This window comes from Podarcis filfolensis (assembly GCF_964270895.1).
Source record: "Podarcis filfolensis genome assembly, chromosome: Z".
NCBI lineage: Eukaryota > Metazoa > Chordata > Lepidosauria > Squamata > Lacertidae > Podarcis > Podarcis filfolensis.
Window position 1 is genome coordinate 6,903,862 of NC_139617.1, and position 16,327 is coordinate 6,920,188.

The 16,327-nt window shown below is 42.2% G+C and overlaps 1 long non-coding RNA gene across 2 annotated transcripts; it reads right to left on the reverse strand.

The window, feature by feature from the left end:
- Window positions 1-1,758: 1,758 nt before the first annotated feature.
- Window positions 1,759-6,372, reverse strand: LOC310754132. 2 transcript variants are annotated; one of them, XR_014543641.1, is made up of 4 exons: window positions 6,138-6,372; window positions 5,109-5,225; window positions 4,487-4,586; window positions 1,759-2,713 (listed from the first exon to the last, which is right to left on the reverse strand). It is a non-coding gene; the product is annotated as an uncharacterized lncRNA (long non-coding RNA). The 2 variants fall into 2 exon arrangements; XR_014543642.1 differs by having other exon boundaries at window positions 5,109-5,904.
- Window positions 6,373-16,327: the final 9,955 nt, after the last annotated feature.

The window sequence follows — 16,327 nt, forward strand, 5'->3', positions numbered from 1 at the left end:
CATGACCTGAAGCAGCTCGGGCAGGGAAACCTTGGTGCAGTGGGGCGGTCAGTACACCAAAAGGAATCCTGTACTGCCCCTATTGCCCAACTTCCAGAACATGCACTCAGAGAACTGGGTCTTCCCAGTGATGCAAACTAGTGACTTCCTAAAAATCACTGCAACCCCCCCCCTCCCCGCCCACAAGGCCTGGGTTGCTGTGCGTAAGAGAAACCTGGTGGACAAGCAGTGGCAAGGACAGTCCCATCTGCTTCATCCAACCAGGTCTCTGTCACACATGCCAGCATCCCCTGCAGTGTGCTGAGGCTCCACACTTAGCGTGGCCAAACCATTCAAACTCCCTTAAACCCGCCTCTGATAATCCTACATTATTTCTTCTGAACTACAGATCTTGACGAGAGCTACAACTTCATTGTCCCTTTTTAAGTCTGTTAAGCCAATGCTCGTTGAATTGTCAGTATACTTAGGGTTCTCCCCTTCCCCCCAGTTTCCTTTCATTCTTTTAAAGAAGTTCCATTCCCTTCTGATGTGCTCCATATCCATTTCAGTTTCCCATAAACGGAAATTAAAAGTAAATTGAACTTCTTTAAGTGGGTGCACTTGAATGGTCTTGAAACCTTGAATTGCCTTGGAAACCAGAGCTTTGTCTAAGGGTTTTCCTCTTATTTGACAATGGAGCGATCTAATTATAGAGGGTTCTGATTAGTTCCAAATTATAATTGGATAAGAATTTGGGCAATATGAATAGACTGGTGATTAAATACAAAATTATCTGTTTTGTTGTGATGATGGTGTGTGTGTATGTGGTTTTTGTTTTTGTTTTAAATTCAAAGTCCTTGTAAGTTCATAATATAGATGACAGAGCTGCAGAAGAAACTTCTCTGAAATTGAACATTTAAAAAATTGTTGAAGAGCATTGAGTACTTTCAGAAGTGATCTGCCATCTTCAGATATTCTCTTCAAAACTTTTGCCCAGTGGCGTAGCGTGGGGGGTGCAGGGGGGGCCGGCCGCACCGGGCGCAACATCTGGGGTTAGGGCAAATCCACGGGTTAGGGGGCGCAAATCCACGGGTTAGGGGGCACAAATTACTTGCCTTGCCCCGAGTGCTGACAACCCACACTACGCCACTGCTTTTGCCACAACGAATGATAATCTGATTAGGACTGGCTTATGCACTTATCCACAAGGCACATCAGGAAGAACTTGGTAAGAGCTGTTCAGCAGTGGAACAGACTCCCTTTGAAGGTGGTGATCTCTCCTTCCTTGGAGGTTTCTAAGCAGATGTTGGATGGCTATCTATAATGGATACTTCAGCTGAGATTCCTGCATGGCAGGGAGTTGGACTAGATGAGCCTCAGGGTCCCTTCCATCTTTATTATTTTATGATTCTATGTAGTTGTCCAGCCAACTTATATGTACAAAAAAATCCATGCATTGAGAGAATGTGTGCATTAAAATGAATACAATGGTACCTCTGGTTACGAACTTAATTCGTTCTGGAGGTCCGTTCTTAACTTGAAACTGTTCTTAACCTGAAGCACCACTTTAGCTAATGGGGCCTCCACTGCTGCCGCGCCGCTGCCACATGATTTCTGTTCTCATCCTGAAGCAAAGTTCTTAACCCAAGGTACTATTTGTGGGTTAGCAGAGTCTGTAACTGGAAGCGTCTGTAAACCAAGGTACCACTGTATCAGTGAAAGTAACATATAAAATGCATTTAGGGAAAATTCCTTGCAAAAATGTGTGTCAGTTCAAACTGTATTTAAAAATGTGTTTATTAAAAGACATTCACACTAAAATTCTCATGCAGATTTTTTAAAATTCAAAATGCTATGAGATGTGAAGAGCTGGATTTAAGACTGACAAAAATGAAAAACATTGAGAACTGAAATTAACAGGTCCTTCCATCCCTGTTTAGGACTTGGGTTGCTGGGGCAGAGCCAAACTGCAGAAAAAGTGGAGATGCCTGACCAGCAGCTTGATGAAGGCAGACGAGCAAAAAGGTCCCTGGGTGATTAAGCAAGGAAAGGGAGCAAGATAACATGAGACAGTGGCAGGAGGGTGCAAAGACAGAGAAAGGAAATAAAGTTGGTCTAGGGAGAGTTGAGTTTGGGAGGGGGGCAAGGAAACATAAGTGATTGGGCAAGCAAAGCCCCCAAAATAATTTATGCCAAATGAAGGAATTATGAGAAGTAACATAAACCACATCAGGAGTGAGCTACAGCAGAACAGGCAAGAAGCAGTGGCTGGTCTTATATCAGCATAATTAAGCTAGGGGTGAAGGAATTTAAGTTAAGAAAGGATTGTATGATGATGCGAACTCCAAACTCATGGGCAGGCCCCAACATTTCTAGCTAGTGTGGATAAAACATCCTTGTCTGAAACCCTTGCAATCCATTGCTATCCACTGTTGACCATACTGAGCTAGATGGAGTGATAATCTGACTCAACACAAGACAGCTTCCTGTGTTCATACCCAAAGTGAATATTGTCATTATGCTTCGGTGTGATTCATCTTGTTGTCCACATTTCCTGCCAGTCAACTTCCACTGGGGTGGCAATGTTCTTCACTGGGTGCGATTAGTCACTTTCTGATGTAGAAAGCTGTAGAGTTTTCTGTCCTCAGAGGAGTCTCATCACCCGTCTCTGTGTGAGTCACTGCTGCATATTTCCATCCTTCCAAGTAAGAGCTGTGCCTGGATCAGTAATTCACTGGGAAACACAGGGGTGGGGGATAAAAAGCCTAGCATTACACATGAAAAGGAAACACTGTTGGTTTCATAAGTGAACTTCATCTCCATCCAGAAGGGAGGGGGAAAATACTCTTAACCAGAAATTTGGGGGACATTGCTCTAATAGTTGGAGGCTTTAGGACTTTCACTGTAAATGGAACAGATTTCTAACTTGCAAGCTCTGAATAAAGAGCCAAGCTTAATGCATTTGAAGTGCAGGAAAAAGTGGATGCACAAATGGGGATATTTATAGAAATGACATGTGCCTATATCTTGAAGAGGTGCTATATGATATTATGGGTAAACTGATCTGCTAGAAAGTTGAAAAGGAGCTAATGACCAGAGAATGGAACAGTCCATTTCATCTGTATGCTGTTTTGCTAACAATTTAGAATGTACCTACAACTGCAATTCAGATAACATTTTAGGCAGACGGATAACATCAAGGGAGCTACATCTTCAGATTCTCAAAAATTATCAGCCAGGACTGAAAATCATGAAAATGGCAGATATAGTGACGATAAAACAGTCCCTGTTCTGCAGAAGGATAGCACACAACCACTAAGGTTCCTAAGAAGTGGCATTGTAGATGGGGGACACAAGAGTGCCCAGCTTTGGGACTTCTTCTTTTGGGGGGGCAGCAGGAATGATTGTGTCATCTGTCCACTAGCTGGGGGAAGTTATGGGGCCTCCTCAGTCTGAAAGGTGAAGGATGTGTTAATGAGATTCTTTGCCTTTCTAGTTAAAAGTAAAAGGTTGCATTTCATCTGGCCTGGAGGTCTTTTGATGAAGCTCAATGTGTTCTACAAGCTGCTTCCCAACCCTCTAACTAACACTCTCTGTTTTCCCTATCAGCCCAGTGGGTTTTTGAAATTCTCTTTCTTTAATGAATGCATGCATGCATTAAGCAGAATAGATGTCATGTAGTCAATGTGCATAACAACCAGCCAATTTGAATGTTCACCAAATCTCATGGAGAATGTGGACATAATCCATTCATGAATAGAGAATTGTGCACATTTCCTGGGAGGCCTCCGGAACTGTGCATATTTTGGAGAATGTACAAAATCCAGTCAATATTTGCATATTTCCAAAGGCCTGTTGGAGGTTATATATGTTTACCAATAAATGTGTAGAATTCCCATTGTGAATGGATTACTGTATTTGTACATTCTCCCTAAGGCCTGGTGAATGTTCACAAGAAGCACATTAACCAAACCATTCAACTCATATTCCCCTTAACACATGTGTGAATGAAACAGCAGCCCCTACACTAATAGGTTTTGAAACTTAGGTAGAGTAGAGTGGGTGCTGCACAGTAAGCGAATGGTGTGATGTATGTAAGGTTTGGGAAGTGGGAAGAAGTAGAGTGTATAGGCTTAGTACAAAGGAGCAGTAGCAAGGCAGAAATCAAATCTGACAGGATCCAATTGTCTGTCAGTGAACTTTACAGTCTGGACATTGTGGTTCAATGCACATTCAACAAAGCAGCAGTTGTTTACTACAGCACCAGCCAACAGGGCCAGCCCTACCATTAGGTTACAGCCTGGCAGCAGCTGCTGGAAAGCGCAGTGCAGTGGTGAGGTGTTCTAGGTCCAATGCAGGGCTTCTCTATCTCTCCGATGCAATGGGGGACACTCGCCCATCAACACGGCTGAAGTAAGTTTGAACTGTTCACCCAGTTGGGCTATATATGTAGAATTGGTGGTAGATCATAGGCACTGCAGACCAGGATGGCTGTAAATTTGCTTACCGGGTTTATTTCTATTTATGAGCCTTCACCACTTCCAGTGGCTTTCCAGTATCAAGAAGACTTACTATTTATTGGCACTGTGTGTGAGGACAATGATACTCTGCAGTAAAAAGAGAGGGGCAAGACGAAAGAAAATTACCACATCCAAAGTATATTATCCCACACTGCATTGCACAAATGACTGCTATCATTAATAAATTAAACCAGGATTTCAATGGTGATATTCATCAGCTTCGAAACTCCTGTCATATGATTGCTGGAGACTCTAATCCGAGTTGCTTCTGTACCAGCATCAAAAATAAAACTTTTTGGGGAGGAAATGAACCTTTATTTTGCCCCAATGTTCTGGTAGCTTAAAATTATAGCTGCATCTCCTTCTCTCCCTATCTGATGAATGGAAAAGAAGGCAGCGTTCTGAACTTCTGCAGGGTTTATAGATGCAATGATTCACCCTTTCAGCCATTGGTAGCTGTGTGATAATAAAAGATAAATCGGAGATTGCAAGAAACAACAAACCAAGAAAATATATTTGAGACAAAGTAATCTGCTTCAAGGCTCTTCTTAACATTTGTAATTTAAGTCTACTGTGCCTCCAGGGTGGACTTATATTTCCCATTCTTACCTTATGGAAATGGTAGACAATGCATTGCCCTCCAGGGGTTGTTGAACTACAATCCCCATCATTTCTGACTTTTGGCTATGTTGGCTGGGACTATTGACACCTGCTGTCCAGCAACACCTGGGGGACACCACTTTTTTTTTAAATAGCAAAGCATATAACCATCTTCAGGAACAGGTTTAGCACCTCATATATTGTTTGTGAAAAGGAAACTATGCCCAGTGGTGTATTTGTGTAATTAATTTTCTTATACCCCTTTTCCTTTGGACTTAATGATATCACATAAGCCTTCTTTACATGATAATGTGTATTACTGCTCTTCAAAATGTGGTAAGCCAGTCTTGAAGCATTTGGGTCCTACTGCTCATTTTGCTGCAAGAGACTTTGGACTTCTTCAACAAAGTTCTGGCCTGATGTACCCTCTCCTGGAGACAAGCAATGGGATAAGCTTCAGAGGCTGGTTGCTGCTGGTAACCAGTTGCTGGATGGATGGGTGAGATCTTGGTCTAGAGTTCACCCCATAACTCTCCTAAAGTGAAAATGCAATATGAACTTGTAATTTTCAGCTTAGGTAAATGCTGAAGTTGGCCACCAACTTGGATGACATTAACAGAGGATTAGACAAATTCATGGATAATGCTATCAATGAGTGCTGGTCTAGGACCTGGGAGATCCAAGTTCAAATTCCTTCCACAGACATGAAGGTCAGTGGGTGACCTTTGGCCAGTGATTATCCCTCAGAGGAGGGAAAGAGCCATATACACCACCTGGAGCTCCTTTGAAGAAATGTGGAATATACCTGTAATAATAAATAAAAATAGTTAATAAAATTGTAGAAACTGCCTCTGAACACCAGTTCTTGGGAATCCCAAATGGCAAGAGTGCTCAGGTCCTACCTGAAGACTTCCGATGGACATTTGACTGGCCACTCATTGGGAGTTTATTTTTTAGTTGCAAACTGATGTGGAAATGTGGAAAAATGAGAAACCAAGAGAAAGCAAAATGGTATTCTTTCTAATCCCTAATTCATACCTGCAGATCATCCGTTGACCGGAATGCTGTTGCTAGATATTTTCTTGGAAGGTTACCATAAAAGTATACTGAGTGGCATTTTCATTTGTTGCAGAAGTCACAGGAGTGAATTGTGCCGTCAACTCTCGAATGGTGTCTTCGCAACTCTGATTCTGAGCTCAAACAAGCTTTCAATAGAATCCAAAGCCAGACACGGCAGGTCAGGACTCTTTTGAATTGGATCACCTGATTATGATTCTGCCAATCAGAAGAAACAGAAGCTGTAAACAGACAATAAATAGGCTTTAAAATGGGAAAGTCCTGAAAATAGCCAATTTTATGCTTCAGCTGTGTCAGGCAGTTTAGCACTAATTAAATTTTGCACCAACCTGCCTGAGGTTATGCCATTAACAGTGCTAATATATATCTAGATATAAATAAATACATCCTGGGCCTAATGTGTGAGGAAAGCAAAAGTATTTTTGATGGTACAATATAATCTAATTTATGCTCATTTATAAATACTTCAAGCTACATTAGATCATTTGCTGTACTGAAATAGTTTCTCAGCAAAATATGATATGAGCTCTCCCAAAGGTTTATTGCACAGCAGGGGGGTGGGGGGGGGGAGTTGAGCTTAGCTGCTTTCACAAATGCATTTTCTCTACATCTCACAGAGAAGCATTTGCAATTTGGCTCTATGCTTGTCCGTACTGGTAAGATTCCCAGAATTTCAGTACCAGACCAAAAATGTCAACACAAAGGAGACAATTCACACAGACACAGTAAACTGGCTGCAAGGCTGTGATCTTTAAATCCTTTACAGTGCACCCCAGCATAAGAAATCCACCAGGGCAACTGTTTCCACCCCTATGCCTGAATGGAGAATAAGATGGATCAGTATCATCCAAAAATGTGTAGGATTGCTTTGCCCCCCCCCCAAAGGCAAATTAGGGATAGATGACACTTTTCTGTGACCAAAGGAGCTAAATTTGACTTTTTAAAAGGGGTTGTCTTGCCAAGAACCTGCCCCCAAGCCTCCAAGAGACCATTCTTGTTGGGCCAGATTGTGCCTAATGAGAAGGGGGTAAAAAGAAGTTTGCAAGGTAGAATAATGGCTTCACTTCTGTAAGGCCAACCAGCCTGAGCCAGCAGAGTCCCAGTTCATACCAGACACCACTTGAAATTTGAGGAACAAGACAAGAATTTGAGGCTCTCTGTCTCTGCAAGTTCCAAGCCCATAAAATATTACTCAGTAGCAGTTTGAACAAGAGGCCCAAGTATCCAAGACTTTTACCAGTGTTAAAGAGGTAGCTTTATTAAGAATAATTAAAAATAGCAACATTAAAAATAGAACCTGTACACTAGTACAAAATAGGATTACAAAATACAGACCACAAAGGTTCATTACCAAATGGTCAAAGACCCTGCAGGAGCTTGTCCCTCTGCAATGGTGAGTTTTGGCTGCACATGTTGTAGAGGCCAAGCAGGAGATCTAGCAGCATCTCCACAGGAGGTGGCCGCCAAGGGGAGTAAGAGGGATGGTTCATTGAACCCACCAGGCAGAAGGGAGAGGCTGCAATAAAAACTCTGAAGGAACTTCTTCAGGATCCAGGCAGCCTGGATGAGCTCACAACTGGTGCATCAGAGCTGTGCCTCAAGGTTTTTGAGATGTTGCTCCTTCATATCTGCACCCAACAGACATTTCCCACTCTAGAGAAAGCTTCTGGGTGGTGCATCACAGAGGCAATAGTGGAAGAAATAAGTCTTCTTCACTGCCACCATTGCTACAAACTTAGGACTCATCCACATTTACCTTCTGTCCCATGCTATCTAGGCACAGGTCCATGCTTTCCTGGTCCATGTCTGACTGCCTCCCCACCCCACTCTCTGCCACTTTCCCCCAGAAAAGCTGTCCTTTCCCACTAAATTGGAGCAAACGGCAATTTGGGTTTTCTATGGATTTGCTGGTTGCTCTGATTCAGTGGTAAAGAGTGGATTTTTGTGGGGAAGTACCAGGGAGAAGAGAAGAGACTTGGACACAGACCTGAGAATCTGGACTTGTGCCTAGAAATGCAGAGCGAAGGTAAGTGTGGATTTGCTCATATCCAGCAAAAAGAAGATTGGGAGGATAGCTGAACTACCTAGTCTTAAAGCAAAGCAGGGAAGTGTTCTTGATTTATTAACTGATTTATTTCTTTATCCATCCAGCAACCAGAGGCATGTACATTTTGATTTTCTTACAACAGTTCCACGATGTACTGGGATAGCTCAGTTGGTAGAGCATGAGACTCTTAATCTCAGGGTTGTGGGTTTGAGCCCCACATTGGGCAAAAGATTCCTGCACTGCAGGGGGTTGGACTAGATGACCCATGTGGTGCCTTCCAACTCTATAATTCTAGGGTTCTATAAAGTGGACCAGGTTGAATGACTCAAGAGTATCAGATGAGTCCCAAAGGATCAAACCAACATTCCATCTAGTCCAGAACCCTGTTTCCTACCATGGCTATCCAGTTCTCCTTGGAGTATCTGCAAGCTGCATATGAGAGTAGCTGCCCTCTTCTGCTACCCAACAAACTTCAAGTAAGCATAGATTTGAAAACAAAACTTTCAAGCCCTAGTCTGTCGACTCTACTCACTTACACCACATTGCCTCCCTTATTAGTTCCATGTCTGACAGAAAATCATCTAACTTTTCTTTGAACTATTCCTCCCTCCTTCAAAATTATAGAGAGTAAAGTAAATAAATATATAGAGAAGCCCCTTCCATGCCCAGCTTTAGTGATGTGTCCAGTTGATTTCTATTCCAAGCGCCTCTCCCTTGACAAATATCACTGTTTCCCAACATCAAAGACCCCCAATAGCATCCTGTTGGACCAGGCACCATTTTCTAGTGATTTACCGAAGTTACAGCCTGCATCTCTGATAAACTCCCATTGCCTTAACAGCATTCCTACTTAATCGAGTGACAGAATGTTGGCAGATCTAAGATCCTCATCCATGGGAACTCAGTTAGAATAATAATACAGGCGTCTGTGGCATTTAGCCCATCTTCTCTGGGTCATGCTCTGAAAGTAGATGATACAGGAATCCTTGCTGAAGCTGAGTAAGTCTGGGTTTCATAAGCCCCTCAAAGGGAGACCACCTGATAATTTTATGTCAGCTTGGGTGTCACAGAGAGAAAAAATAGGTTTAGATATACAAATTATATGTACATCTATAAAGGGGAAGTAGACTTCAGATCTGATTAAATGATTCTTGGCATCTGGCTGCATCACAGAACTGTTAGCAAATAAACTATCCATGGAGACAGTTACAGCAGTGTACAAAAATGTGTTAATTCCTGTTTGTAATTTGATTAATAGTATACTTTCTATTTAGTAAGATATTTGTGATAGATATATGCACCTCTAGAAGCCTTTGTACAAATACACAGTTTATACAGGCATGTACAACCAGTGTGCACTGTCTAGACTAGGGGTAGCAAACCTAGGGTTCTGCTGAGGTTGTTGGACTCCAACTCCTGTCAGCCTCAGTCAACATGGCCAATGGTCAGGGATAATGGGAGTTGGAGTCCAACAGCATCTGGAGGACCATTGGTTCCTCATCCCCAGCTTAGACTAGAATGGGGAGATCAAAGTTCAGATCCCCACTAAGCCATGAAGCACACTGGGTGATTTTGAGATACTCCCTCTCTCCCTCTCAGCCTAACCTACCTAACAGGGTTGCTGTAAAGATAAAATGTACTCCACCTTGAGAATGGAAAGTTTGGCTATAATTATATTTCATTCATTCATTCATAAGTTATTTAACTCTTTATATCATAATCATTAAATTTATTACTCACCCTTTACCAGCAGGATTCAGGGTGGGTTACAAAAATTACCAACAGTTAAAACAGATTACAGCCATAGGAATAGGGTGGGTCCTTAAAGCACATATTTCACATGTTGAAGGTCAGGACAAAGACATGTGTGTTCAGCATTCAATGAAAGCTGTGAAGGTGACAGATGCACTGATGTGGGGAGAGAATTCCACAACTTAGGAGTTACCACAGAGAACACCCTTTCCCAAGCCACCACCAGCCCTTGCTTCTGACAAGAGAGCTGCCACTGCTGATCTTAATACGTTGAACTGTCTGTAAGATAGAAGACAGTCTTTCAGATATTTGGGGTCTAAGTCATTTAAGACTGGAGCACCCTAAATAGGGTCAAGAAATGAGCTTGCAGCCAATGCTGCTGTTTTAGAACAGAGCTTATAGAAGTTCTAAAGGCAACCTCAACCATGCTTCTGTTTGGTCCAAGATTTTTCTTCCATTTGTCCCATGACTTTTCAGAATGGGTGTGAGAGGGTTTTTGTTTTTTTCCTCCTTTTGTCAGAACAAACATCAGTTGGGATTTCTGTAGACTGAACTTTGTTCTGATTCAGTGGTACACCATGGGTTTTCCTGGGGAAAGCAGCAGGAGAAAAGAACAGCTTCTCAGACATATGGTAAGAAGTCACTGGACAAACAAGAAATCTCAGATGAACCAGAAGTGTGGCACTGCATTTTGGATCAGTTGAAGTTTTTGTGTTGTCTTCAAGGACAGCCCCACATAGAATACACCAGAACAATCCAGCCTGGAAGTTACCAGAGCATGGAATACTGTGGCCAAGTAATCTCTGTCCAAAAGAGGCCATGAGCCAGCCGGATCTGGAAATAAGTACCCCTAGCCACCAAGGTGACCTGGACCTCGAGTGAAATTGTTGGAGCTAGGAGTAAGCTCAAGCTATGAACTTTCTCTTTCCAGAACTGTGTGGAACAAGCTATCACCCCAGTTTATGGATTAGTTAAAATAGAAAACATAACAACTGTGTCTTTTGAGGATTCAGCTTCAAGTTATTGGTCCACATCCAGCATCACTGCCTCCAAACACCTGTCTAGCACCTCACCCACATCTCCTGATTCAGATGGATAAGAGAGAGGAGAGAGAGAGAGAAAGCAGCTAATTAAAGTTTTTATTTTTGAAAAAGGCTAAAATATACTAATTAGGAAAGAGGGGGATTAGGTTGCCTTGTTCTCTTTACTGTTGTTTTCCCCTAATTATAACACTGTTAATTGATTTTCAGAAAGAAACCAGTCATACTGAGAATACTCAGTTTATTCATGAAGCAGGCTACTACCTGAGAAAGTTATGGAGTGTGCTATCTTGGGGCAAACGTCAGCACCTGAATAGGCTTAAACTGCATGATGTGAGTTTTTTAAAGCTTTAAATGAATATAAAACACAACAGAGGAAGGCTCTATGCCTGAATAAAGATATTTCCCTTGATCTGTATACATGGAATTAAATTGTTAATAAGGAAAATGTGTAGAGATAGTCAAATTATGTATCCCCTGAGGAAACTGACTATGTTTTAGCGATAAGGCTGAGACTTGAGGTATATGTAAAAGTTAATCTGAACGACATAGTCAGCTCATTAAAGTTTATATTCTGAAAAAGCCTAAAATACCCATATGGATTCAAAATCTCATTATATCTGTTAATGAAATTCTTATTTTTTTCCCACTGTTCAATATTTCTGCTTAATGGGTTGCACACATTTTTTTGTATTGTTTTGTTTCCCAAGCTCTGCAACTCAGTTTATCTGCAACGGGAGTTTGGAGCTTTGATTCACCATTATGAAAAGATATATAAGAGATGTATAAGATATATATAAGAGTTGTAATCCAAAACATCTGGAGAACACCAGTTGGGGAGACTGCTACTGGGGGTGGGGATGTTGGGGTAAGTAAGCAAATGCAAGTAACAGTGTTCCACACCTCTATTCCATTCCGTTTCTCAAAAGGACTCCAAGACCTGAGCACACAATTGCATGTCATGACAGATGAAGTCAAGAAAGCAGAAAAGAAATGCTCTGCCCTACCTTAACGCTTACAGGGGGGACTGGTTGTTTCAGAGGCACACTGCCAGTAGGGCAGAATCATGTAAGCAAAAGCAAAGTCATGGCAAGTATGGCATGGCAATCACAGCCATTAAAGCAGATTAACATTCAGGTAAAGCATAAAGTACCCTATATACTTGAGAATAAGCCGACCTGAATATAAGCCAAGGCACCTAATTTTACCACAAAAAAACTGGGAAAACTTATTGACTCGAGTATAAGCCAGTTCACCACACCAGAGGCTGGTGGCGGCAGTGGCCGAGGAAGAACAAGCATCCCAAAAGGGCTGCTTTTGGGCTGTTCGTTCCTCCTCTGCTTCCGTCGACAGCAGCAAAGGCGGCGGAGGAGGAAGGAGCAGCCCGAAAGGACCCTCACTTGAGTATAAGCTGAGGGGGGCTTTTTCAGCTTAAAAAGTGTGCTGAAAAAGTCGGCTTATACTTGAGTATATACGGTATGTCATTGGCGCCACGGACAGAAAACTCTTGAATATTCTGGTTGGAAAAGCTGTTGCCACAGCAAGATGGAGGATTCATGGAGGTAAAGGTTAGCAATGGCTATGTTTTGCCTTCATAGTTGAAGGCAGTATGTTTCTGAATACCAGTTGCTTGAAACTGCAAGAGTGGAGAGTGCTCTTGTGCTCAGGTCCTGCTTACAGATTTCACACAGGCTTTTGGTTTGCCACTGTTATGCCCTTACATCCTTAAGACATAGAGGCCTTCTAAGGTCTGGTCTTGCTGCTTGTGACTCCCTCCCTTCTGATATGTCTGTGCTCTTAAAGACACATTTTCCTGTTCTTCAATTGCTGTCTTTTTGAGTTTACTGAGTCGAAGGCTAGCAAAGCAACATCTTTCACCCTGGATGGGACAGGAGTAGGGCTTGATGGTTTCCCAGGCTTCTTCCTCATCTGTATCTTCTTCTGAGCTTGAGGGACTGAGGTTGAGAGTGGAGAACTTGGCAAGTAATGGGTGGGTCCTTGTCTGATCTAGCAAGTGTACTTTTTTTGGACTGCTCTCCATAATAGCAAAAACTGGAACCTTCCCATTAAAGCAGTGTATCTCCCATTATCAGAAGCTGGGGATAAGAATAGTGGGTGGTCATTTCCTTTAAGCTTATTACTATTCAAAATAAGAATGTGAATAAGAACATAAGAGGAGTCTGGGGGGTGAGGCCAATAGCCCAACTAGTCCAGCATCCTTTTTTTACAGTGGGCAACTATGTGTCTATTGGAAACCTGTGTTACTGCCTCTGAACACAGAGGCACAGCTTTGCCATCATGGCAAGTAACCATTGATAGCCTTATCAGCCATGAATTTGTCCAATCCTCTTTTAAAGTCATCCAAGCTGGTGACCATCACTGCCTATATATAGTGCTGATATAGGTCAATCCCCCCAAAAAACACCTTATAGTATTTAATAGTCATTCAAAATGAAACAAGGAGGATAGGTGCTTAGTCCTATCCCCACCTTTCTTTCACATGAGAAATGTTGCACCTGTAAAACACTAGAATCCAATCTAATTCAATCAAAGCAGCAACTAAATTATCACAAAATGTGGTGCTAAGAAACTGAGTTTGTCAATTTTGATTACATGCAATTTGGTTGTAATTGAGTCAGTGCTAATGTTGGGAGACTTCATGCAGGAATCCTGCTGTAGCTTTTCTGTAGCATACTGAGAACTTCTGTAGCATTTGGGATGCAAACATTTATATATACACAAACTATTTGTTTTTACTCAAGTGAGTTAACTGAGTATTGCTTTATCTGCAGCATATGGGATATCATCTGATTACTTCCACGTCACTTTCCTTTGCTGGATCTTATGGATACACATATATATTAAGATGGCCAAATAATTTAGGCACCCCGTGATTCCATTTTAAGTTCTTACAGCCCTTCGCAGACAATATGTGGGTGAGTTTGGATGTGGGATTGCACTTGGTGCCCCTACCCCTAATAAAGTTAAAGGGACCCCTGACCATTAGGTCCAGTTGTGGCCGACTCTGGGGTTGTGGCGCTCATCTTGCTTTATTGGCCGAGGGAGCCGGCATCCAGCTTCCGGATCATGTGGCCAGCATGACTAAGCCGCTTCTGGCGAACCAGAGCAGCGCACGGAAACACCATTTACCTTCCCGCTGGAGCGGTACCTATTTATCTACTTGCACTTTGATGTTCTTTCAAACTGCTAGGTTGGCAGAAGCAGGGACCAAGCAACAGGATCTCACCCCGTCGTGGGGATTCGAACTGCTGACCTTCTGATCGGCAAGTCCTAGGCTCTGTGGTTTAACCCACAGCGCCACCTGCGTCCCATGACCTACCCCTAATTGCTCTTAACAAGATGGTGTCCACATTCAGACCATACGTTTGAAGCTCTGATACTACTTTAAACAATAATGGCTTGCTCCAAAGAATTCTGGGAGCTGCAGCTTGTTCAGGGTGCTGAGAGCTGTTAAGACCCCCAAGGAGATCTCTGAGAGTAACAGTTCTCGGAATGGTTTAACAGTCCATCTCTCTTCACAGCGAACTCTGGGGATTGTAGCTCTGTAAGGGGAATGGGGGACTCTTAACAAGGCTCTGTGCTCTTAACAAACTACAGCTCCCAGGATTCTTTTGGGGAAGCCACAACTGTTTAAAGTGGTTTCATACATACTTTAAATGCATGTTGCGAATGTCACTGATATCTCCTCCAATACTTGCTTCTATACATGGAACAGAGAGGAGCTTGACTTAGGCAAAAAAGAAAAAAAGTAAAAAAAGTATTGCACAGCCTTGTGGTCAAACACCAGATATGACCATGTGGCTCTGCCCCTTTATTGCCCTTGGTCAGTAATATGTTGCATACACCTGCATCGTACATCACAGGCAATAGTGGTTGACAAAATATGGTGAAGAATGCTGCTTCCTTGTGGCATTCTCCCCCCCTCCCCACTGCCAACCCCTTGGATCAGTGCATCATGACTGAAGGCAAGTAGCAATTGAATTGAATGAAGGAGAAGCTTCGTGAAACATTGCAGAGAGACTCCACAAAGTCTCCCAGCCCACCACTCTCTTTTCACTTTCATTGATTTGCTCCACATTACAATGAATTACAAGTGTGTTTGCTTCTCACTGCAGTTATGGTGCAGTTAAAGTGAGCTGAGATTTATGGAGAAAATAACTCTAGTCCTCTCAGTGCCTTTGGACAATTATGATACTTACTTTTCATTGAGTGGATGCAGCACAAGCCAGCCTGGATGTTCTTGAAAGCAAATAAGTAACTTGTGGAAGAGATCTGTCTGTTCATCCTAGTCCCAAGAGCGCCAGCACAGTTAAATATGATAACAAAATACGATCAGCAAGAAGAATCTGCCCTCCCCAAATTTACTGCCCCCTTCAGAACTGGCAAAGCTTAAACTCAATGAGGGTCAGAGAAAGTAGACAAGGAGATAACAATTTCATACAAATATAGACTTTGTCTATTCATAGAATAATAGAATTGAAGATTGGAATGGACTGCAGGGGTCACCTAATTCAACCCTCTCCAGTGCAGGGATTTCCATCACTGAAGTACAAGATTTAGTGAATCCATATTCAGTAAATCCCTATCTGTATCATTTACTACCACCACCACAACAAGTGTTGTTGTTAGAATAGTATAACTATCCAAATATACATACCTACTGAATTTTTAAAGCATGCTTTCCATTGAGTTTCAGTATGTTAAAGCAAGCAACTGTTGTGACAATAACAATGATTTTTTAAAACAACAACAACACAACAACCAGTAATTATATCCCACCCCATAGTGGGGCTGGAAAACATTGTTAATGAAATGCATTGCACCACAGCTGCTTTTTGTGTGTGGTGGGGGCCAAATAAACCAAAAAAGTTGCAAAAGGGTACAATAATTTTACATCATCAGAGCCCTGATTATGATTCACAGCTTTTCTATGCTCACTGAGCTTTTCCATTAACACCACTGTCTATACTTTTTGTCTCCACAGGGAAAGTTGCAAATGTTTCAGGTTTTTCAAGTTCTGTGCTATAAGTTGTCAGGCCGCTAGAAGAAGATGGTAATCTGTTCTTTATACTGTCAGTTCTTCTGGTCCTCATGAAAAACAGTCAATAAAGCCAACTGTGGTGTTCATTGAACAGCTTGTCATGCGATGAGGCTTGTTTCATTAAAGACTCCCATCAAAAGTGTTATTCTTATTGCAGGTGCACCACATGTGGTAGAAACTCCTGGTTTTGTTGCATCCTCTGATACCTATTTATTGAACTGTATAAAGGATTGTATTTTTCTTCTTGCAT